General features: G+C 38.9%; 1 protein-coding gene across 3 annotated transcripts in view; it reads left to right on the top strand.

Moving 5' to 3' along the window:
* The window catches only part of NCOA2 (nuclear receptor coactivator 2), a 193,223-nt gene that overhangs the window by 88,339 nt on the left and 81,275 nt on the right, over window positions 1-23,609 (top strand). For 2 of the 3 annotated variants that reach the window (XM_065628011.1, XM_065628013.1), the window contains exon 4: window positions 10,111-10,208. The exons of the other annotated variant lie outside the window; for it this stretch is intronic. The gene's annotated coding sequence lies outside the window, so the exon portion shown is untranslated. The remainder of the gene's footprint in view (window positions 1-10,110; window positions 10,209-23,609) is intronic. 3 annotated transcript variants of the gene reach the window in all.

Genomic DNA, 23,609 nt, shown 5'->3' with positions numbered 1-23,609 from the left:
ACCACATGGAAAGCATGAATGGGCATGTTGCGAGTCAGGACTTTACACTTCAATGAGAACGTCTTCATCTGTGCTTGGGAAATCAGTAGGCAGCTAGCACAGATTTTAGAGAACTGTTATACAAGTTCCTGCTGAGATATGCTGCTTTAATAATTGCATTTCTCTTTGTCAGTCTTTCCCTCTGAAAGAGTTTAAGGAATGGTCTTCAGCAGAGCACGCTTGAATTATCTAGCATTGATATCCGTGACATTAGCATAAACTTGCTTGGCCTTTAATCGAAGTCCAAATATTAGGTCAGAGTTGTATCTAGCTAAATCCAAAAGTCTTTAACTGTTTGGGATAGGCCCAGACTTTCTAATACAGACAATAGAGGCAAGAGGGTTCTTGCACAGATTTTATAACTCCCCTGGGGATAACAAACTCTTGAGTAACTTTGCTTCTCCTCTGCACTGTTGGGTGAAGTGCAGTTTTACAGCTGAGGTCACATCCAGTTGGAAAGATTAACGAGATGTTACTAGAAAGAAAATTGTGATGGAGAAGGGAGGCAGTACTATACGCAAGTAAGAGATTTTTGAGACCATCGTTCAAAGAAAAGTTACTTCTACATGTCTTAATACAGTTTGTTTTGAAGACTGTACTTGTAGGCCGTAGTAAATTGTCTGGTTAAAAGGAGCCATCTGCTCGGAAATAGTTCCCTTCATGTTGCCTTCCATCTTGGTTCTCTTCCATTATGCTTTAGGCATCATTTTGCTTGTTCTTTTTATTTATTTGATACTTTAATCTAGCCCTCTTCACAGCTGTAGAGTCTTAGGACTTTGCTGCTCTGATTTTTCTTATCTGCCCACTGCTCTGACTCTGAGAGTGGTTGAGGTACCGCAGGCTATATATTAATAAAGGTAATTCATCTATATAAATTTACATATAACACAGATATTAAGTGAGTGTGATGCATTAAAGATTGCAGGGATCATGTGTCATGGAAGCTTCCTAAGTAGCTAAAACCTAAATGGGTACTTTATCACTTCCTCTTCTTTCTCCTTATCCTTCTCAGTAATCTCCATTGCAAATACAAATGTTAATATTAGCGTTATGTTGGGCTATACCTGGCTCAGTATTCCCTTTGGCGTTTTTTCTCCTTGTATTATGAAATATTTAAACTCATAAAATAATATTGCCACCACAGAAGTTTTTTTAAAACCCTGCTTTAGTAGAGAAGAACAACATTGCAGCCAGGAGCTGTAATCTTATATTGCCTGTTTTTCTAAAATGGAGACATTTTAATTGACCCTGTTAATTAATTCCCAACGCAACGCTCATTAGTTGCAGTAGGGGCTCTCCCTTGTTGCACCTCTCAAAAGTTGTTTTCAGATATGACCCCTCCTCAGTGCCAACTAGTATATGCCTGTATATATATATATAGTATGTGCAGCTAGCATATTCAGAATTGTGTTAAATCCAAAGTCCTCAGAGGAGGTGATTTAAAAAACTGCATCTCTCTTGGCTAATAGGGACATACATTTGCCATTCGTTATTGGCTTCTTTCCGTGTTTTTTTTTTTTTTTTTTTTTTATTTCAACATCTTTGCCTACTGGTCTGTAAGGGCTTAGATTTATGGGCAGCCATTGCTGTGTTGCACCCACTAATACCTTAAATTTCTTTGAATAATAATATCAGGAAACACATGCAGTGTCAAACATGCTTATCAAGAGAATCACTCCACTTTGAGAACAAAACTTCCTTTAATATTCATTAATAGCCTTAGTTCACTTAAATTATATTGTATCCACCCCTATTGGGCAGTTGTCTGGGAGAACAAGTGACCATCCCTGAACCGTGGCTCTGCTGAGCTAAGTTAGAAATGATTTCCAAAATCCAAGGAGCTTATCAGAGAGTTTGTGTAGATGTTCCAAAACAACAGCATCCCAAACCCACAACTCTCATCATATGCAATAAAGAGCAAATCAACCTTCCAATGACTACATGGCCTTATCAGTCAAAATTAGCACCACAGCGTCATCTGTAAATCAGTTGATACAAATGCACGTCATGGAACAAAACCGCGAGATGGTCTTGAAATGTTGCTTAGCAAGTGAGGGAGGCTGGGTTGCCCTTGGACAGCAATAGTGGCCGTACACTTGGTGTCGAAGGTGATGATCCCACAGAGCATCTTGCTTCTCAGGTAGAGGCGTAGTTTGGATGCACAGAGTGCGTCAGTTTTCTCACGGTTGCTTTGCTGCTCTGTTGGCTTGTGGTTGAATTTCTGACTTTTGAAAACCATATATGACTTTACGTCCAGATCATTTCACAGATCATCTCTGTCTTCTTTTGCCATACTGCTGTTAAAACTGCCAGCAAAATGTTCTGTGTGAGGCCTTTTTGTCTTGATGTGTTGCATGCCCTGCCACTTTTCTCTGCAGTTTTGGGAAAGAAATTGCACGGGAGAAGGGACAATTAATTTCAGGGACTTGGCTGATCTCTTCTCAGAAGGATACTTCACTCGAGGTAAATGGCTTATGCAATGTTATTTATTATTACCTTATTAACTTGAAGCTTAGAAGATGTGAGTTCTTAAGAACCTGGAACAGGCAATTTGTAAAAATCTAAATAACTCATAAATCTCTTATTAAGGGTGATTTGCTAAGGGTTTTAATAAATAGTCCTGTGAACTGTGAAGTACTGCAGTTTCAAGATGAGAGTCATGACAGCCATGTGTTTGAAAGGTAAAGCAATGTAATAGCCATGTATTGTTTCAAACTTGACTTTTCTCCCTATTTAAGTGACCTTGTTATCATCTTGTAATTCAGTACAACATGCTTAAGCGCAGAAAATGAAATGTGCCATCCATGTTGTTGATCTTTTTGTTAGATTAGAGTAAGGTAATGCTTTTGAGATTGCTTTTGTGGAAAATTCAAAATGTGTAAACATGGCAGGGGCCACTAATTTCACATCGAGGGAAGATCTGTCAGCCCTGCTATTTGCAGTTGGAAGCAGTTGTAATGTGCCTGCCATCAGTTTTCAAAGATTACGTCTGACTTCAACTTTTCATATTGATGTATTATACAATATAACATCAATATGTGTGTGTAGGAGTTCTCGGTATGGGGCAGGATTTTCTATATGTTCTAAATATTTCAAATTCAAATGATTGAGCTCTGTTCTATTTCTCAGCCTTTCCCTTCAGTCGTACATACACACCTACTTTGCAGTTTGTTTTAGGGAAAAACCTAGAACAAACTGAAGTTGAAAAGTAGATTTCTGGTTTGGAATTCAGTGTGTTGAACTTTTCTCTTAAGAGTTAGCAATAGACCCAAGTCCTGGCACGTTTCCTCTCTAATCATAGACTTAAATATTCAACACTAACCACACTAGGGCTTATTTGAAATTGTGTAGCATTTCTGCTCAGCTTTAGGTCTCTGTTAGAATGTTATGTCTTGTTTCTACTGCAAATAATTATCTGCATGCCTAATTTTTTGCTGCTTCTTTATTTAGATGAAATGAGTATTGCCTTCTGTGTTTTAGAGCTGTCATTTGTTATTACTGGCACTAGTAGCAAACCTGCACTTCTGTTGGACGAGAAGTGAACAAGTCCAGTTTCTGTTGAACACATAACTCATTGTTTTAAGTATTCCTTAATACCCTACATTCAGTGATTACCATTGTATTACCACAAGTTTGTTGTTTTTTTTTTTCTCTTTTACCTTCACCAAGTAAAATTTGTAGTTCTTGAATTTTCACAGTATTTCAGTTAAATCTCAGTTTTGTTGTGTCAGCCTCATTATTAAAAGGAGCACAGACTAAGTTGATTTTGTTTAATATCAGAGTAATTATTTTCTGGTAAATCAAATGAATTCCAGCTGCTGATACTTTTCCTTTCACTTTTGTTTTACTTGGTCAGCTGCATTCTCTGGTTCTTAGTTTTCTCATCAAATAGTGTTATCTCTGACAGCCCTTGTGCTTGGGCTCAGTTAAACAGTTTTGGGGGTTTTTTTGTTTTGTTTTGTTTTGTTTTCATGATTCTGTCAGATTCTGATAGAAATTATCACCAGAACACTTTAAAGCTCTTACCAGAACAGCTGACTTTCTTTAGTTTCTCTTCTCTACCTTGTATCATCCACTGATATTCTGGATGTTTAGTAATACCGAAATTTGGGGCATGACCCTGCTTTACTGAGCTCTAAATTCCTAATGGTTAAGGCATGCGGTCAGTCCTCACTGTTTACTGTTCATCACTGTTTACCGTTCAGCATTTACACTGACTTAGTGCTATTTGTTGTGTTTGTAAGATTTAGCTAGAGTGGATGATGCAGCATTAAATTAGCTTATTATTTATTCCCAAATTTGTAAGGAGCAGCTGTTCTGTGTTCCAGTTTCTCCCATGTGAAGCTTCTTGTAATCATTCTCTTGGAGGGATATGAAAGCCCAGAATTTCAGGGTCTGCAAGATAACAGTCTGTGTGGCTCCTTCTTGCTGCTCTTGGGAAATGGCTTTTCAAATGCACAGTGATGCCCGCAAGCCCCACTAGCAGTTAGAGGATAACTACTGAACATAGACGAGACATGAGACTTTTATGACTTACTGGGAAATGTTAACTTTCTCTTTGGGGAGAGATCAAGGTGCAGAGACCCATGTATTCATCACCAGGTATGGTAATTTGCTGTATCCCGGACTAAAGGTAGAGGTCCTACTTGCATTAAACACAACAGCAACTTTCTGTTTCAAGGAAAGCCACGGGCAGTGTATCAGATCTTGCCAAGTTCACACAGCATTGCTGTTATGGCCAGATGGAGTATTACACTGTGCTGCTCTGCCTGGTTATCAGAGACCATGAAATTTCACCAAATGATTTATTCCTTAACCCTCTACCTTGCTTGAGTCATATGATGTCATTTAGAAATATATTTGTTTCAGCTGAGAAAATCTACCTTGCCCTTGGACGAATTTGTATTATTTTGTCCCGCTATTAATAATAATCGTTTTCTAGTCTGACTTCTGTCTTATTTAAACTTTTGTCTAATTTAAGTGTCAGCCATTGAATCTTGCCAGCTGTTGGTCCACAGATTTCAGGAACCTTTTATTATCAGAAATCTTTTCCCATGGAAGTACTTCTGAGGTGAAATAAAGAGTTTGAGCTGATTTTAAAAATGTATTCACTGAAAGGCATATTCTGTAGAGCTAAAAGTCATTTATTTAAAAAGAAATCCTGGACTCTTCATAATTTAGCTACATTCCATTAAACACGGATGGCAGCACTAGATGTTATTACATTTATGTAACGTATCATGTTAATACAACATTTATTTCTGTGCTGTAGTATTTCCACTCTGGTTCTGGTTTTCTCTGCTTGCTCAGCTTCCTGTGCTGGGTTCCTCTCCGTCAGCGCGGATGGAAGGAACCCACCCTCTTGAACTTGTCTCTCTGTGGGTTGGGGCCCATCTCCACCAGAAGGCACCTCGCTGTGTGCAACCTATAGAGAGCACCAGCAAGCAGCCTGAGGCAGAGACTCTGAGCAGAGGATCTGACCTTTTTTAGTTTGCAAGAGGAGAAGGAGCTGAGCCAGGAGCTGACCATTTCCAGATCACTCAGAAAGACACCTTTTTTCTTCTTCCATCTGCCTTCTTAATCAGAGGTAAGAGAGTGAAGCTGTACAGATTTTTAAAAAGAAATCCCCACCATTACTCAAAAATCTCAGTAAACACAAAGTCATATTAAAAAAAAAAAAGAAGCTGCACAATCGTCAATGGACATGCCCATACAGAACTTAATCGCTATATATAGTACACACTGCAGTATTGAATTCTCCAGCTAGATATTGCAGAAACTTGCACACAGAATACTCCGAGTGGGTGGCTGGGTACGCACTTCAGAAGTTATGAGAGCCTTGGTAAGCTGTGTTCAAGAAGCATGGGCATTTTCATACTACAAAAAGAAGTCAACAGAAATATCTGAGACACTGAGAAAGGAAGGAGTGTCTTTTCATTGCCCTTGTATAGAGAGAAGTCACAAGGTACTTAGCACTGTAGGTATATGTAGTGCTAATACAGAGACTGACTACTGAGAAATGCCAAGTGCTCCAAATTCCAGTGGAAATACATTTCATACGATTCTTGTGTCTCTCAATAGGAGATGCAAAGGTCAGAAAAACTAGATTTATCTACAGTATCCTATTCATTTTTCCTCAGCTGGTGAAAGGAGAGACAAAAATCTACTTAGCTTTCAAGTCGTGGTGGATTAGGAGTTTCTGAAGGGATAAAATGTTAATGTCATTGATATGTAAATCAATGGGTTTCCAGTTTTGGCTTGAAACCTCTAACGTTTTTGTTAGTGTTTGAATAGAAGAATTTTAAAAATTTACCTAACATTTGAAACTTGTATGCTTGCTTCTACATTTATTTAAATGTAACACATGAAAAATCATCCTGCTGTCTTTGTTCCTGACTGAAGCAGCAATACACTTATTGTGCTTCTTGGAAGTCAGTCCCAATAGTTTCTGCTGCTTGTTCTCCATGCTGGTGGAGGGCTTTGCCCTTCCAGTCTTTCCCATGAGCAGTGCTTAATGCTGCCTAGTCAGCTTTCCTAAAAGTCAGTGGCCACTTGCCTTGCATGAAGCCTAGCGAGTCACCTTGGTAATCTTTCAAACACATTTTGAAGTGTCTTACTATTCTGCAGGGTAAACAAGGGCTGTCACTATAGCTGGCAATTATGGTTCCCCTTTGGGTACTCCGAACTGAGGGGACTAAAGGGATTATGAAGGTGGAAATGGATTCTCCTGGATATGGCTTAAAGGGTGAGAGTAAGGACTAAAGAAATCATGGTTTGGGACTAAAAAGGTTGAAAAGATGTTTTGGGATTGCTTTACCGGTCTCTTCCTCAGCTGCAGGTATGTTAGGAGAAGGGCAGACAATGCCAGATTGTGTCATGGCATGTCCTTGTCTCTGCCCAATTCACTCTTTCTTAAGAGAAAATAAAGGAAGAAAAAGAAAATGCAAACTCAAGAGAACTGTGAAATGCATGCAATGAAAGCAGTTTTCTGTTTATCAATTTCAATTGTTTGATCATGTGAAAACATAGATTGTAAATGTTGTAGTGAAGGTACAGTTTCCTTATGTCTCCTGCAAAGCCACCTGTGGCTGGGCAAACCAAATGAAGTATTGAGGAAATGTATTTCTTAAAGAAAACTTAGATAAATCTCTTCAGCTGTGTAAGATGTGTGTCTCATCCTAATATGACAAAAATCTGTAGTGCCAGAATTAGTTTTAAAGGTCACTTGCTCGTCCCCCAATTATGTGTACGATTCCTGTGAAACTGAAGGGAAGCAACAATTCTGTTGTTTCCATTGGAAGCATATATTTGCTCCCTGGTAAAACCAAAGACCTTTCCTCCTTTGCACTTGCATGTTTCCTTATTTATATTCAGACAGGTGTTTTCTAACAGGATTTTTTTTCATTAATTTCTTCTTTCCCTTTTGTCTAGAACGTACCACATCAGTAGTATGTTCCCTCTTCTCCATGTGCTTTATCTGTACTCTGTTCTTCACTAAGCAATCTTTTTAGCAACATCTGTATCCTTTCACTCCTTTCAGTCTTAAATTCGTATTTTATTGCTACAACGACGCTTTTCTGTTACCTCCTTTTTATTTACAAATAATTCCCTCCCTAACACCATGATTATTGTGTTTGTGCTCACCATATTGTGTTGTCTTTGAATTTCTCATCCTATGATTCCTGTAAATATCAGTAGTACACTTCTAGCTGTGGTATCTGACTGGTATGCTCCAATTTTTTATATTTTCTTTAGATTTGTACTTCACAAGTACAATTTTCCTTCTGGTTCTTGTCTATTAATATATTTTCTTGAATATCAGAGATGCCCTCTGTAATCTTCACAGTTTTTCCCACATTTGTATGATTTTCCAATTTAACCAGTATGCTTGGTGCACCTTCCTTCAACTGAGGAATTAATATAGAAAATGCAAGTGACAATTTGTTTTAATAAAAGGAAGCTAAGGTCGCAAAGCAGTTCTTGTTTTGTTGGTCTTAAAGTTATATGTAGCTCTAAATAATATTAATTCTGCTCACCTTATGTAGTGTTGCACTTTGAGATGGAGTGACATAATTAGAAAGAACCAGCAAAATAAAATATTCAATTTAGTGTATACATTTTGTATGTTTTTCTGCTGAATATAGTGTATTATATAGTCGCCTTATGGAACCAGATTATTTCCTCCTGGATTTAGGATCTTTCTAAAGCGTAGGGAAGGGAAGAGTAGAAAAAAGGGTTCATGTTGCTGCAGAAGGGGCCCTGTTCCCATTCTGTTTCCAGCTTCTCCACTGCAGAAAGGTTGTGCCTCAGCTTTGATGGTGACCTTGGAGCAGGGACCCCCTCCAGAGCCCTGGGCAGGGCCACTTTCCTGAGTCAGGCTGTCCCGGGGGAAAGGAATAAACAGAAAACGTGACAGGGCAACACTGGCAAAGATGGTGTATACAGGATAGACACTATTTCCTCACAATTTCCACCTTTTTTTCCTATAAGTACAACCGCTGTCTCTCACACTGACCTTCTCAGTTTCTAGAAAAACTGTAAATTTATGATCAGTGTTGTCTTTGAGGTGAATGGTCTGGCGTAATGGGAAAAGATGGAAGTAGAAGGTGAAAAGGAGGTAATTCTGTTTCCCAGTTCAGATTGGAAAAATAGCAAGGTACAAAGCTGCAGAAGTTGTTTTGCAGGCTTGAAAATTACCTTAAGATGCTTCATCCCAACTTTCTTAAACAGTTTACAAACCCTGATGCTGAGATGTCAGGTGAATGGCTGCTCTGGTCCGTGCCGTCCTGCACTGCCCAGCGCTGTCAGAGGCAGACAGACCCTGGGGAACAATTTGGATGTCTTTGTGCTGTGCGCCAAGGTAACAGGGAAACAGTGTGCCACTGCAGAAAAGGAAAGTTTTGTTCTGCTTGCAGTCTGTGAAATGCTTCAGTGAAGGTAGGACAGAGCAGTGTGGTTGCATGTGTACTTCGCTTTTTACAAGCAGGAAAACTTCTGAATGGTGAGGTGCAAACCTGCCCAGGGCTTGGCACTCAGGAGGGATAGGAACTCTGAAGCTGGAGCTTAGCTTTCCGCATTGGGCAGTATATTTTAAAAAATGCTCAAGATTTTGGCAGGATACTGAGTTAAAGGAAGATAAATGATGTTCCTTTTTTAAAAAAAAAAAAAGGCATTCGTGCTGAAGGTTGTAGTGCGAATCATTTGTTATTTGTGCTTTTTTGTATTTGCAGGAGAGTTGGGTGCTGGGAGGAGTTGAACCATAGGATGTTACTGAGAGAAGAATATTTATTGCAGTAGAACTAAAATTACAGGGGAAAAAATTAAAGTACTCTAGGGGGAAAAAAAAGTAATTCTAGCATGCCAGATATTCGGTATTAAGCATCCTTAATATTCAGTTTGGTCTCATATGACATGTTTATGATCAGTGTGTGCGCCTCTACGAAGGCACTGCCTAAAAATGTATTTGTTAATTAGTTTTGATGCAAGAAGTAGAAAGAGCACGCGTCTTTCTCTTCTCCACCGACAGCACAGTTTGCCTTTCGACAGAGGAGGATGCAAAATGATTTCAAGCGTGCCAGGTTTGGGTTTCTCCTGGAGTCGTACCCTTAAAATCAGCACACGGGAGGGAGGGGAGTTACTCTGTCTATTATCATCAAGCTCTGCTAATGTAGCCCGGCTGCCACGTGACTGCAGAAAAGGCTATTATCTCAATGAAAAGGAAACTGCTTTTTAGAGCAGCAACAGAACAGAAGCAGGAGGAATTTTCGAGTACTCCACCATGCTGGATTGTCAAAGGGGGATCTCTCTGATCAGCAGTTAGGGAAGGATTAGCGTGGCCCGTTTGTCAGCTGTCATTAGAAGCAGATGACAGAGATGATAAGCTGCTGTGTGCGCACGTCCTCACTCAGCATGTGCTTTGGTTTACATCAAGACATAACACAGGTTTGGGATAACGGCGAGCTGATATTTTTAAGGCTGTAAATTTGGTGATAATTGTCACCTTTTTATTATTATTATTTTTCCTTTTTTTTTTTTTTTTTTTTTTTTCCTCCTCCCGTTTTTAATCAAAAGCTAGTGTGATGGACGGGGAATTTATCTACATCTCGATCTGAAGACGCAGAAAAACTAGTGAGATCTGCCTTCAACTGCAAAGGCTGGAAGACGACAAGGTGTGTTTCTGAAGTGTCGTGACTTCATTGTTAGCGCTCGCTTTTTGCACGTACGTGTGCTCCTGTGTGTGCATCGGAGGTGTCTGAGTGTTGTGGGGGGGGTAAGGAGGATATTGGTTTGGAGGAGTGAGAGGAAGAGCTAATATCTTTTTCAGCAAGAGAGTTTAAAGATAATGTTTCTGAATAACAAATGCAAAGAAATAATGTATATTTTATTCTCCAGGTTCTGTAGGTTGCCCCCTTTTTAATGGCTACAGGTGTACTTGTGGTTGCCTGTGACAGTTTTATGGCTCTATGAGGCTAAATATATCTTAGTGCACAGGAAATATTTTTGTAAGCAAGTTTTCTGGCATCCAGAATAATACACAGACCCATCTATTTTTTCCCATTGTCAAGAGGAGGTGGAGCCCGAGAGTGTCTTTTTCATTGCAGTAATTACTGTTCAATATTCAGTAATTTCTATGCACATGAAAAAGTACAGACTAAGTCAGACCGAGATGTTTTTGCAATAAAGCTTTCTCTTTCTGACCAAGAGCTTAAGTAGACAAAACACACTGAAACATTCATAGTCATTATATAACTTTCTCTATTCTCTAATCTTAATAGTTTTCTTTACAAGTATGCGATCCCGTGAACAGAATGACATTCCAGTTAATCTTCAGACCTTGTATTTATCTCATGGTTATGCATGCTGATGTCACTAAATATCTTGGCAGTATTTACCTTTCTTTTAACCTTGGGAGGGCAGCATTTAATATTGCAGATTAATTAAATAATAATATCCCTTGAAAAAGCATATAGATAGTTTCTTGTGTTAAGCGAAGGTAGTATGCTGTCTCCCTTGCCCGGGAAGTTATTGCAGGCTTGTTGGCTTTATTTTTCTGTCGTACACAGCGTTAAGCCCAGCATTGCTCTTTACCTCACAGAAATAATACTAATCCCAGACTAAACACACACACACACAAATCACATGAAGTGTTTGTATTTACATAGGAGTGCTGATTGTCACTTCTCTAGAATTTTGCCTCCAAAGTTAAGGGCAGGATTGTCGGAGAGGCATGTAACAGGTCATTACTGCAGTGCACTGGCAGTTTGCTAAAAGTGTGCTTTCCTGGTTCATATTGAAATAGTGGTGGTGACTATCATGCTTAAAACCCGTTTAATAATTAACTAAATGCATACAGGAAATGCCTTAGTTTATTTTATTTCGAACTTTGAAAAACTCATGCTACTTTGAGATAGGAGGGGGGAAGGAAAATATTATTGTTTTTCAAATTAATGTAGTATGTGTTTGAAGACACTTTATTTCATACTGGGAGGGCAGAGCCAGAAACACAAACAAGTTAGCAATATTTATTTGCTTGTTCTCTCTTGTCTTGGTTTGATTATTTTAATTGCAGTATACCTACATTTTGATACAGAGGCCTGGGGCAGGCGGTGCCGTTGAGGACAGGCTTGAGAGCCCGTCACGTTCGCGGCACCAAACGTTGAAGCCGCAAGAACAATGAAACTTCCTCTCTGCTTCTTGTGTTTTCTTCCTTTATTTCATTACGGAAGATCTAACAAGATAGTGGGGGCCGAGTAGTGCTTACTGAAATGTTAGCACCTATGTTTTGTAGAAAAATAGATTTTTGCTGCTTGTAGGTCATTTTGGTTTGCCTGATGCCTTTTAGAACATATTAAGGGGGGAAATTTGAACAAAGTCAACCTTTTATGTAGACTGTTCTTCAGGTGGCTCCGTGCTCTCACAAAGCTCAAGTTGGGATGTTTTCTTTCATAAGCAATTTCTTACAGAAGGTATGGTATGTAGCATATGTAGAACTTCAAGCACTATCTTTGACCCGAGTTATTTTGTTTGCCCACTCTCCAAAATTCTGTGTTCTGCTGTAGTCAACAAGGTTACGCTGGTACTGTTCAAAAGGTGTTGCTGTGTTGTTGTTGTTGTCATCTCTGTAAGGTAAATTTCTTGTGCAAGGAAAGAGGGAAGATATGATGGCATTGCAAAATATACCATGTTACAAGAACAAAACTCTTCTTGGAAAGTCTAAGCTAGAGGGGTATTTTGGAATATTTAATTTCACTCCAGAGTTCTTAGCATGATACTTAGTAACAAATGTCATTAGGAAGTCAACTGGCTGGTTATATTTTTGCAGTCCCATTTTATTTATTTACTTAGACCAGTAACATGGAGAAATGAGGAAACATGGGAAAACAACCTTGATTCTCAGACTCTGCTTCGTTAATAAATTTGTTAGCATGCTACTTTAGAGTAGCCCCATAATTTTAATAAGAAAGCTGAGTTAAGGACTGCGGACTGGGTCTACAAGTCAAGCTTAGTGGAGTGAATGAGAGGACTGTTTCTAAGTTGATAATCACTGTACCTGTGAGGAGATCCCGATGGAATCATCTTACTGCCTGCATTCCTCCTCTGCTTTTCTTACTTACTTACATTCAGCTGTGGCAAGCCTAGAAGGATGCCTGAATTGGACTAAAAATTATTATTAGCCGGTAAAGCTTTAGTCTCTGAAGGTGAAGGGTAAGACCTGAAAGCCTGTGTGTTTCAGAAGTGGGCTGCTCTCGGTACCCAGGAGTCTGTGACCAACCCTGTGGGTAGTTTCCCTGACGGCTGAAGTTGTACAGTGAGGGACTGGGAAGGGCTGGTGGGGATGTGGGGCTACAGAGCATAAGGAAAATCACAGGAATTTGGTGAAAATCCTAAATGAAGAATCAAACCACAAGTTTATAATAAATGCACTTAATTTGCCATGTGTGATGTACCCGAATCTCCTCTTTGCTGTTCCTATTTCATTTTTTCCTATGCACGCTGTCCCTAAACAGACTTCATCAGGATCCTGTAGTGCTCTGATTTTCCATTCCTGACAGCATAGGCTATTGTGATTTAGCAACTGTCTAAGAAAAGATTCTCATGTAGAAACTTCTGTTACAACTGCGTCGTAATAAAATTATTTTTGCTGCTCTTCCTGAAGTTTTTCCAGGTGTTTGTTCCAACTACTTTTAAATGTGTGTTATTTTTAACTTTGGGGTGGTGGATTGCAGGCTTCTGGTCAAGTCCCTCTATGAATGTAGTGTGTTTCTTCCTTTCTTTAGTAATTACATGTCATTATATTCCAAAATTAAAAATTCTTGGAATATATGCTAATTCTTTCTTAGCACTTGAGATTCTTCTTTACCATTAAATGCTTTCACAATTAACACAAATTAATTTCAGTTTATTTTTACAAAGAGAATAAAATGGCTGATGATGAACATTCAGCTTTAATAGTAGAGTAACGCTGTCTTCCTTGGGCTGCAGGATACAGGCATAGTTGTGTCAGGCCCATAGAGAGATTTATGTCCTACAAAAGAGAGAAATAAGTTTGACATCTTCCTCTAGTAGACTAGGAGGAAAATCCAAGCTTCAGTGAAGTCAGTGATAAAATTCTGATTTATTTCAGTTGTGTCATAACTTCCCCTTAGAACTCTTCAGTTTTTTCCAGGATGTCATTTCAGCTGTTAAGGGAGCTGTGGTAGGGCTTATAGGGTGTTGCCTGTAAGCATTGTGGAGGCCAAAGGTATATAGGGATTTAAGAAAGAATTAGGCACAACTGAAGATAGGTTCAGAGGGAGGCGGAGGGACGGCAACACCACAGCTAAGCTTGAACCCCTGATTGTCAGAGACAGAGAGAGGAGGTATCGGGGAAGGATGATTCTGCATTTGCCTTGTACTTTTTCCGGAGGCATCTGCTAGTAGCTTCCATGACAGACTAATCACTAACTGTCTCTTTCATTTGACTCATACAGCCATTCCTATATATGTTTTATTTGGTCACAGTCTGTATTCATATATATATATATGTATGTATATATGTACACACACACAGATGCGTGTACCAAGCTTGCATCCACAAGGTTTTATTCCTTGGCAGTTGACTAACTAAAGTAACAAGATATTTATAAGCTGTGCTTTAAAATGGCAATTAAACTTTCGTCGTGTTTAGTTATCGCTGGTTGCAGTATTTTACTAAAGCAAATAGAAGGGGATGAATGAAGACTGACATGAAATTCGAAGTCATTAGTAACTGTTATTCATGTTCACAAATCAGTATTTAAACTCATGTATGTATTAAGAATATGTTTGATTAGGGTGCACAGGCTACTGCATACATGTAATTTTTATCAAGTTAATCGTACTTCATGAGTGTTTGCAAGGCACTTGTGTGTGGCTCTGACATTTGTTCTATTAATTTTTTGTGCTTAGTAACAATGTGTGTACTTAGTACTCTGTCTTTGCCAAGAGTTTGACCTACATCTAATACACATCTGTATGAAGTACCAAACTGTAATTCTGCATGTTGGGAGGTGATACAAGTGTTATCTTTTATGCATATTGCTGTATTCTCTCAAAAAACAAGTATTAAATTTGTTCTTCAAACTTTAATAAGATAAGAGTAAATTTTTTTTTTTTTTTTTTTTATTCTCAAGTCTTATGCTGCTGCTCCAGTATAAATGGATGATACTGTTGTGGGTACCAGTATCATCAGGAAGCACTGCTGAGGAGAACTACTCGCTCATGCAAATATGGTGTAGGAATAGGGGCCAAACCCTGTCTGGTCTCTCCCATAACATTTGGGACCACATCCTTGTCACCAGGCCACCCTCTGGGACCCGGGCTGAGGCAAGGCGCCTTATAGGCTGAGGAGGATGCTGAGTTTTCTGGGAGAGATGCTCTAAATGCATTCCAGAGGCAGAGAGGATGGAAGCCAGGGCACCATATGGAAGAGGATGACTTGGGTATATGATTTCAAGAAGTGGTACAGGGTTGTGAACCTCATGTGGGCACCAGCACATCCCTGAATGACAGAGGATGTCAACATGAAGTCTAATTCACCTCATAGCCAGCTGCTAACTTTACTATGGCCACGGCCATTTGTAGAGCTGAGTACTGGCATTTATTTGACTTTCATATAGGTATGTTTGACTTCGGTCTGTTGTTAACTTGCAACCTTCTGCAACAAAGAATGCTTGAATTCTTCATTCTTAAATTGAAAATGCATTGTTTTACACTGTTAAACTAAATGCATGCTTATGAGAGCATCTCAATATTTTAGAAGGAAGTGTGAAGTATATAAGCGTATGTTGTAGGTATGTGTGGACTAGGTTGTTCATTCACCATGATAACAATGTGAAAATGTGTAGAAATGCTTTAGATAATGTTTAGGTACACTTCCTGCAAATCAGGGTTTTAATTTAGGGCATTCAAAAGAGTGGCCTGAAGTTTCAACATGCTTCCTAGTAACAGGTGATTGGGTAGAAGAGAATAACAAAACCTCTTACTGCTGCAGCTGTGTGAAATCAGAAATGTGAGTTCAATTTTTGGTTAGGCACCAGAGAAGACACATAGAGCTGTATTTTCTGAACTGTAGCAAAAGAGAGATCATGTGTTTTCAGTAACAGTATCTACTCTGGGACTGAACAACCATTATTCTGATGACCAGGCTAGAGCTGTGAAAGGTGGCGTGCAAATAAGTGGCTCTTGCTGAGGCTCCAGTGCAAGCTTGGGTTGTACATCACATAGCACCTAAGCGTGTAGAGATGCTAAGTTGATCCTAGTGACCAGGAGGGCCAAGACCTCTTCAGCTGTGTGAAGTCATTGAAACGGGTTGATAAGTGATGGAACTCAAATTCAAATATGATAGGTTTGATACCTCATGTATAGGTTTGATAACTCTGTATATTGCTTAACTGTATACAACTGATACGGAAACATGATGCTGAGCTCTCTGGCTCACCCTCTGCTTTTTGCTTTTTAGCCTTACAGAACCCAGTTTCCTGAGCTTTTTATTAAAGGAATATGCTTTATCTAAAGTAAACAGACTGGTATTTGACAGGCAGTTAACTGGAGTTGAATCCTAATGTAGGCATGCCCACACCACAGAGATGCGTTAAATGCCTTTGTCAATTCTGATGGGTTGTATTTTTCTCACTGCTGAAAGAGGCATCTTGAAAATCATACCGAACTGTATAAGCTTACTGGTGTTGTAAGTAATGTGTACATTTGTATCAGTTATATTTAGGAGATTAGAAAATGTTGCTGGATTTGAGTTTTTCCACGGCGCCTTACACTTGTGAGAGCAGTTGTTTCATTTCCCCACTCCCTGGTCTGGTTTTTCCCTTTCTCTTTGGTGGTTTCTGCAGGGGGGGAAAGTTGGTGTGGGATTTAAGTGGACAAGTAACAGTTTTGAAACTGAGATTGGCAAAGAGGTTTCAGTAGGAGTTAAAATGTACTTAACTCACTGTTCCAGAAGTACCATCAACTGGAAATGAAAGCTATTTAAATACAAAGTTTCCTATAATATTATCCTTTTCTATGTTGTTAGATTTGCTTCATTTGTCAGCTATACTGTTCACAAAGTTTTATGTTAAATCACAGTACATTTGAAATACTATGCTTCTAAATCAGCCTTGTAAGTAAGTTTGTTAATAATTGTGAAGGTAAGGAAAATTCTAGACTAAATAAACATCTTAAATGGGAATTTGGACTCTTCCAGTGAAAATGCTTGCAGGCTTAATATTTTTTTTCAGCCATAGTTTGATACTTGTCAAATGCAACTCGAAGATTAAATAGTTTTGGAATGTCTTTCTTTTTCTTTTTTGTTTTGTTTTCCTTTTATTTAGACCACCACCACAAACAAAATGATACAAGAGTGACTGGCATATATACAAATAATGTTCTGTCATTGTATTTTGGTTTTTAATCTGGTGGTTTAAGGGGAGATTTAGTAGTATTAAGCTGCATTTCTTTTGTCGTTGTGTATTAAGAATCAGAAACAATTCTTGATAACAGAAGAGAGGTGGAATCCCAAACCTGAAATCATGATGCAGTGTCCTGAACAATGTTTTGCGGTAGTACCACCTTCCTCCTCTTTGACAAATGTTTTGGTGAAAACAGACCACCTCCTTTTTAAAAGTGGCAATGGAGCAAACTTTGTGTGTGTTGTCTTAAAAACGCTACTTTCTTCCTCTGATATTTTTTCCTCTGTTGTCTTATTAAAGCCTAGTCTTGCTATTCCTGGGCCTATTAGAGGTGGCTGACGTAGGCTAATCCATAAGCAGCTGAGTGAGTGGCTCTGGTAAGAGCCTTAGTCTATGGGAATACAGAGGTAGGAGCTGTCTCACTGTGCTGGGCTCAGCCTGGAGGGGTTTTTGCAAAGTCTCCAGCAGAACCAGGGTCTTCTCAAACCTGTGGTTTTGAGTAGCTGAGAAAAAACTGTTTCTCCTTCAAGATTTAGGTGGGTTTTAAGGAAAGTCCTATTAAATACCAGGCTGTAACACTGAACATTAACGTTAGCCATTTATTTGATTGTTACAGCATGTGTTAAAAGAGCTGCTGCCGCCCCTTTGCAGCCTAATGTGTTTATTAGACGGGCTTCCCAGTGGCATCTTGAAGTGTCTTTCAGCTAAAAAATTCATGAGCGTTATTGGCTTTCAGGCTGCAAATGGAATATGTCTTCTTCTTACTGTCTAATACACCACTCTAAAGCCATTACACAGGAGTAAGGGAAAAGATATTGCTGAGGAAGGAGCCTTCAGCTTAAGCATTCGTTTATAGTCTGTTACAGCTTTTTGTAGACTGAGCAAAAATGTGGGTACTAAGTGTTGGAGCCAGTTCTCTGTTCTTTTATACAGGGGCTCAATGACATTTGCTAGTAAATTATGTTCCTTCTCTTAGTTCTAGTTTGTGGGTTCCAGGAACAAAGTAGAAGATAGTAAATATTACCATAAACCTTGTTTTAATGTTATTTGTAAAAGTCTCTCCTTCAAAATGAAAGTGTATCTTCTAAGTTACAAGTGTTCTTTTCAGATAGAAAAGGCAATAGGTGCACATCAGACTTCAGTACAAGTCCTTTAACTAGAGTTTTTCAGCTTGCTGCTACCACCTTCCTTGTAGAAACTGTTTTGTGTTTTTGCTTTATACTGCATGACTGCTGTAGGGTGGCAAAGATTTTAGGCAGTTCCATCTATAGCGAAAGTGGTCGGACCGCTTCAGGAAAAAAACATACCCTTGAATAAGTTAATTTTATTTTTAATATGAAGTTACCATCACCAACTGAGGTACTGGACATCTTGCTTATTTTGGCAGACTGGCATTGTTTTGTTTGGGGTATATCCCAATTCCTAGTGTTCAGTGATGAAGGATGGGTATAGTAGTTGGTTGTAGAACATATGACTTAGGTATACCAGGGATGCAGGAGGATAGCTTAATATATCTTTAACTTTGTTTTCTGTCAAACTTTTTAGCATTGGATCTCTTGCTTTAATTTAATTTTACCAGACAATACAGGGTGGGTGGGTGGGTTGGTTGGTTGGTTTTACCCTGTTCCTTTTATTTCTCTTGACTTTCACCTCTATTTTTTTACTCATTTCCAAACTCTTATTCATGTCTTTCTGGATTTGTCAAAATACCCGTGGCAAGAGAAAGTTTGCAGGTGAGGAGGCTGAGCTTGTCTGAGCGCAGTGCGGTGCGTGGGGCTCAATTAGCTGATTGGGATTCTGACGGGTGCTACGATGCAAAGTGCTGGGAGTGCGAGCAGCCCTTCCTCTTGCCCTGCTGTGGCTCACCAGTAAAAGCTTGGGCTCCAGTGGCTCCAGTCTCTGATCTAGCATCTTATCCTGCCTCTGACAGCCGTTTCCTTTGGAGGCCTGGGAAAGCAGCTAGTAAGCATTGCCTTCTTCAAAAGGGTTGAAGATTGAAGTGTGTATCAATACTAAATATTTTCTGATTCAGAAATGCAGCCAGTGAAAAAAAAGAGTTCATAAGCTGGGAAAAATGTGAAGAATCAGAAGTTGCATGTGACTTCCAACTTTCCCCTGGCTTCTACCGGAATTAATGCTACACAGAGTACATCAGTAATTTTGAAACTTGAGACTGAAAGCTTCTAGTCATGAGAACTTCACAGGAAAAAAGTATGAATTGTAATGGCGTATGTTAGAGTTTATAATTAACCACAGGAGTATGAGCTGTTTATATTTTTTTAATTGGGCTGTTAAGAGAAAATTTTTGCCAAACTTTTCACTGACTTGTAGTATTTTTGGTCAGTAAACAGTGTTTTTGCTGTTTGTTACTCAACAAAACAGTGGCTTTAATAAGCCACTTCTATATTTATCAGTTGTATCTACACTAAATGCATGCATTATGTACTGGAAGAGTGGTAGTATAGTACTGCTACCTGATTGTCCGCTATATGGTACTTTACCTTTTGTTTGCTACTTTTCAGATTGAAATAACAGCTTTGAAGGTGTAATCCTCATTTATTCTTTAACTGCATTTGTTAGGCTTATAATAAATCTGACAGTTTAACAGGCCTTGTTTGGAAGATGGCCTGCCCTGATAAGAGATAAAATGCACATTATCTTCTTCTGCATTGACTCTGGATGATTAACTGGATTCACTGATGCCGAGGATCAGTGCTGGAAGGTTTAGTCTGTATGCCATGTTCCTTCATGGCACATGAGAAGTAGAGGAGACGTTATAAATTCATACAACTGATTTGTGCTAATATTTCTTCGTGTTCTCCTTCAAGAGGCTTCTATTTTTCTTTCTTTCTCCCATGTGTTTTATTTTCGAGTTTACATAGTTTTATTTTTTTCCCTTTGAAAGATGAATGTCATGTAAAAATATCGTGTTTACTATTGCTTTATAATTAGGTTAAGCCTCTCTGTGTACTCTCAGAGCGGTTGCTGATGGAGGATGTGAAGGAGGATGTGCTGTCATGATGACAGTAGAAACTATTGTTTTGTTACTGATAGCAAGAAGAAAAAATTAATTGAAGCCTCTTTCACGTTTTGTCTTTTCTAATCTCTCAACATCTGGTAGAAACTGGTTAGGTCTCAATGCGTCTAATTACTAATGTATACTGTCCAAGAGTTTATTAATTTAAATTTTCAGCATTTGTGATTTACATTTAGCAATTGGAAAAATTAGAGATTTTGTCTACAAGTGTTTTGGATGCTTAGGCCTCTGGCAGCAAAACAGAGCAGGAAAATGTACCTCTGGTGTTAAATGTAAATACAAAGAAAGTATTTACTGACCTGAGATATCCTGTTGGTACAGGTCATCTGTTGGAGACTAAAATTAGTTCTTTAGGTATTTTTAGTAATAATAATTCTGGTTCTCTAATTATCTCCTTCCTTGAATGAAAATGCTGCCAGTGAGTGTATTTATCTTTCCATTGCTTCTCATTGATGCCCAGTGGAATTGAAGCTTGAGGGGCATCTGAGGCAGCATTAGAAGTTCAGCTCTTACTTATTTTTGTAGGGGGTTTTGGTAGGAAAAATGGAAAAAACCTTAATATGTACTGAGAAGAAAAATCTGCTACCACCACTGGAGGCAAAATACTAATCACATAGTGGAATATTATGTTTGTATTTTGGATTGCAGTACAGCTCCCAGACAACCTAGACAATACAAAAGGGAGTGTCTGGTCTTGCATGACAGCTCATTCTGCAAGACACGCATTCAAATTCAGCTTCATAAGACATTTGCTTTCAAATAAAAATTGGTTTAGTTCAGCATCTGACATATCATGATGCTATTTTTTTCATTAACAAACATATGTCTCTCTCTCTCTCGCTCCTCAATGCAGTGATTACTGCTAGTTTTGCTTTTACTAATTCCTAATTTGGTTAATCCTTTTCGTAGTCTATACCACTCTAAATAAGCACTTTTTCTTGATTTTTGTTTCAGAGACATATAGAAGAGCTGATACTACATTTCCCTTTATTCTAAAGCACTAAATGAACTGAACTGTTCGATTTCTTGATCTTTCTTTTTTTTCTGCAAATTCCTACAGAGATGTATAGAAAGATCAGAGGAGCAGGGTGAATGCTGCTTTCTAATCTAAGGTAGTTCCCTATAGGGGAGATTTGTTGGAGTAAAACTTTGAGCCTCTGACTTGTCATTCTACTTGCAGTCACTTCAGTTTTGAATTGTCATGTTTCCTGAAAAAATTCAGACTTCAAGTTTGGGTGTTTTATTTTCTGGTCTGAGAAGCTATCTGTGTGGTTCAGGAGCCAAAGGATATTTAGAACAACTTCAAAAGTTACTAAATTATCTTGTTTAAAATATTAATTTGTTTAATGTTATGAAATTTTGTGTATTACAAGACCATTCATAATAGTGAATAACCAAGGAATTTTGAGATGGATAAAATAATGTGTATGGAGGGAGTTAAGGCTGAACTAAAAACCACTATAGGCAATTCCGCTGCTCCTGATCCACAGATGTTTGTATATCTTAAATTAATCTATCAGTTCCAGTCTAAGTTCATGAGGTTTTTCCCTTTTCGCTTGAAAGTTTCCTAGGTACCTGCTCTTTGGTACTACATGTGTTGAGAAGTACTTTCTTCTGAAAAATGTGGGTTTAGTTCCTTGCTTATGCCACATTAAATTTGTAGAGATTCCTAGACCTTCCAGAGATCTTCATCTAGTAGTATATGTAGATCTTGAATGTGAATTTGCTCATGGAAAAAAAATTGAAATAGCTGCTTTCTTTTTAAAAGACATGTGGAAACTGGGAGGGTGCTCGCCTCTTTGACTTGACTTGTTAGGGTCATTGCTGGGCAACGGGAGATCCATGTTTGTTCTCCTCCTCAGCTTCAGGGGTTCAGACCGCAATCCCTTGTGTCTTAAGACTGTGTTTGAAGTACTTACCTGTGAGTTTAGTTGGTATGGACCACACGCCTAAAATTTCCCGTGGCACCGCAAGAGTTAATTAACGTTGCTCTCTTTGCTTCACAAACATCCAGTTTTGGCAAGCAAACAGCCTGCCGCCTAGGAGGCTGTCCTGCATGGAGAAAAATACAGACTTGAAACCCCTCTGCAAAGTGGGAACTGCATCTCTGACGCCCAGTTTCTGGCTGGTTTTGTTGGTACGTAGCATTTTGGAAGAGCAGGGCAGCAGATTATCTATCCATAGCTTCTCAAAGGTGATTCTTTCTCATGTCTCCTAACGCAGGAGGGAATTTCGGAATCCCAAGAGAACAGCAGCACTTTACCTATCCCAGTCAGCCCCTAAATACCTAGGGAGGAAGGGTTTGGGGACACAACCTTTTGAATTTACTACTTTGTACTGGATACTGCTGAGTTATTTTCATTTTGGCCTGTGAGATTTTTTAGATCATCTGTCCATCTCTCTACTTTCCAAGGCACCTAATTCTGGATTTTGCATTCTGCTCTTGAGCACTGGCACCTACAGCACAGGAGCTGCTAAGCCTATACGGATCTTTGAGGTATAGAACGTGATTTTTAGTTAAGATACAGGGAGAACAGAAAGCAAACATGGTAGTGGCTGGTAGATTTCCAGAAAAACTTCGAGTAAAAATAAACGGGTAGCTCATTTCTCTGCTGAGAAAAAGACATAATGGCCTGTAAGTGCAAATAAAATAATACTAATGATAAGTGAAATGTTTGTTTCGACCCAGACGCTGTGTTTAATATGGGGAGAAGAAGGTACTAGTTTCATAGTAATGGTACCACTTTTGTTCCCTTAAATACAGAAGGATGAATTTCAGACGTTTGTGGTGGGAGTTTAGTTGTTAGTGTGTCCTCTGAAGGTTGGTACCATAGACCTAGTAGAGTTCCTACAGAATAGCATCAGTGTGAAAGCAAAAAGAATTGAGCTATGCGTTGGTGAAGCCACAGGTGAAACTTGGATTCCTGTACAAAAAATCTTCTCTTCAAAGTAAGGCTGACGGAGTAGGTGGGGAAACTGTCAATAACTGTTTGGATTTCTTTTCTTAGGGGGGAAAGGAGGAGTGGAGGAGGGTGTTCCCCTCTTACTCTGACTTTAATTCTCATTCCTCTTGCGGGAGATGATGACTGTTGAATGTTTGACAGGTTTTCATAAATTATTGTGCTTGCTTTTCTAAAGAAAAATAGTTAACCAATTTATATTTCTCTGTTATTACTTGGGAAGCATAAGAAACAAAGGGACTCCCCAGCCTGTTTTTTCTTCTGAACTTTATGTCACCATCTGAGTTTGGCTCAGGGTCCAAGATGATCTCAGGAATGGATGGCTTTCATCATGCTGATATGTTTTTTTTTCCTCACTCCAGTCAGTGAAAAATTTAGTCATTGGAACAGAGCCCCAAGGACGGTTCCAGCTCTCCACTGACAGAGACCTGGAACTGCTGTGTCCTCACAAATTCTCTTTTAATTATTTTCTTAACAGTATATTGCTCCTTCTATGGAGAAATGCTGTTGCATACTTGTGAAACTGCATATTTTCAATAAGGTGCTTAGCTCCTAACCAGTTAGACAAATGTGTATTTCTGCTTTTGTGTTTAGATAAATTATGATGTGAGTAACTGCTGGGACTAGATATCAGTGTAAAATATGTAGTTG

Source organism: Caloenas nicobarica, chromosome 2, assembly GCF_036013445.1.
Source record: "Caloenas nicobarica isolate bCalNic1 chromosome 2, bCalNic1.hap1, whole genome shotgun sequence".
NCBI lineage: Eukaryota > Metazoa > Chordata > Aves > Columbiformes > Columbidae > Caloenas > Caloenas nicobarica.
Note: the sequence above shows the minus strand (reverse complement) of the source record. Positions and strands in the feature narration are given on the sequence as shown.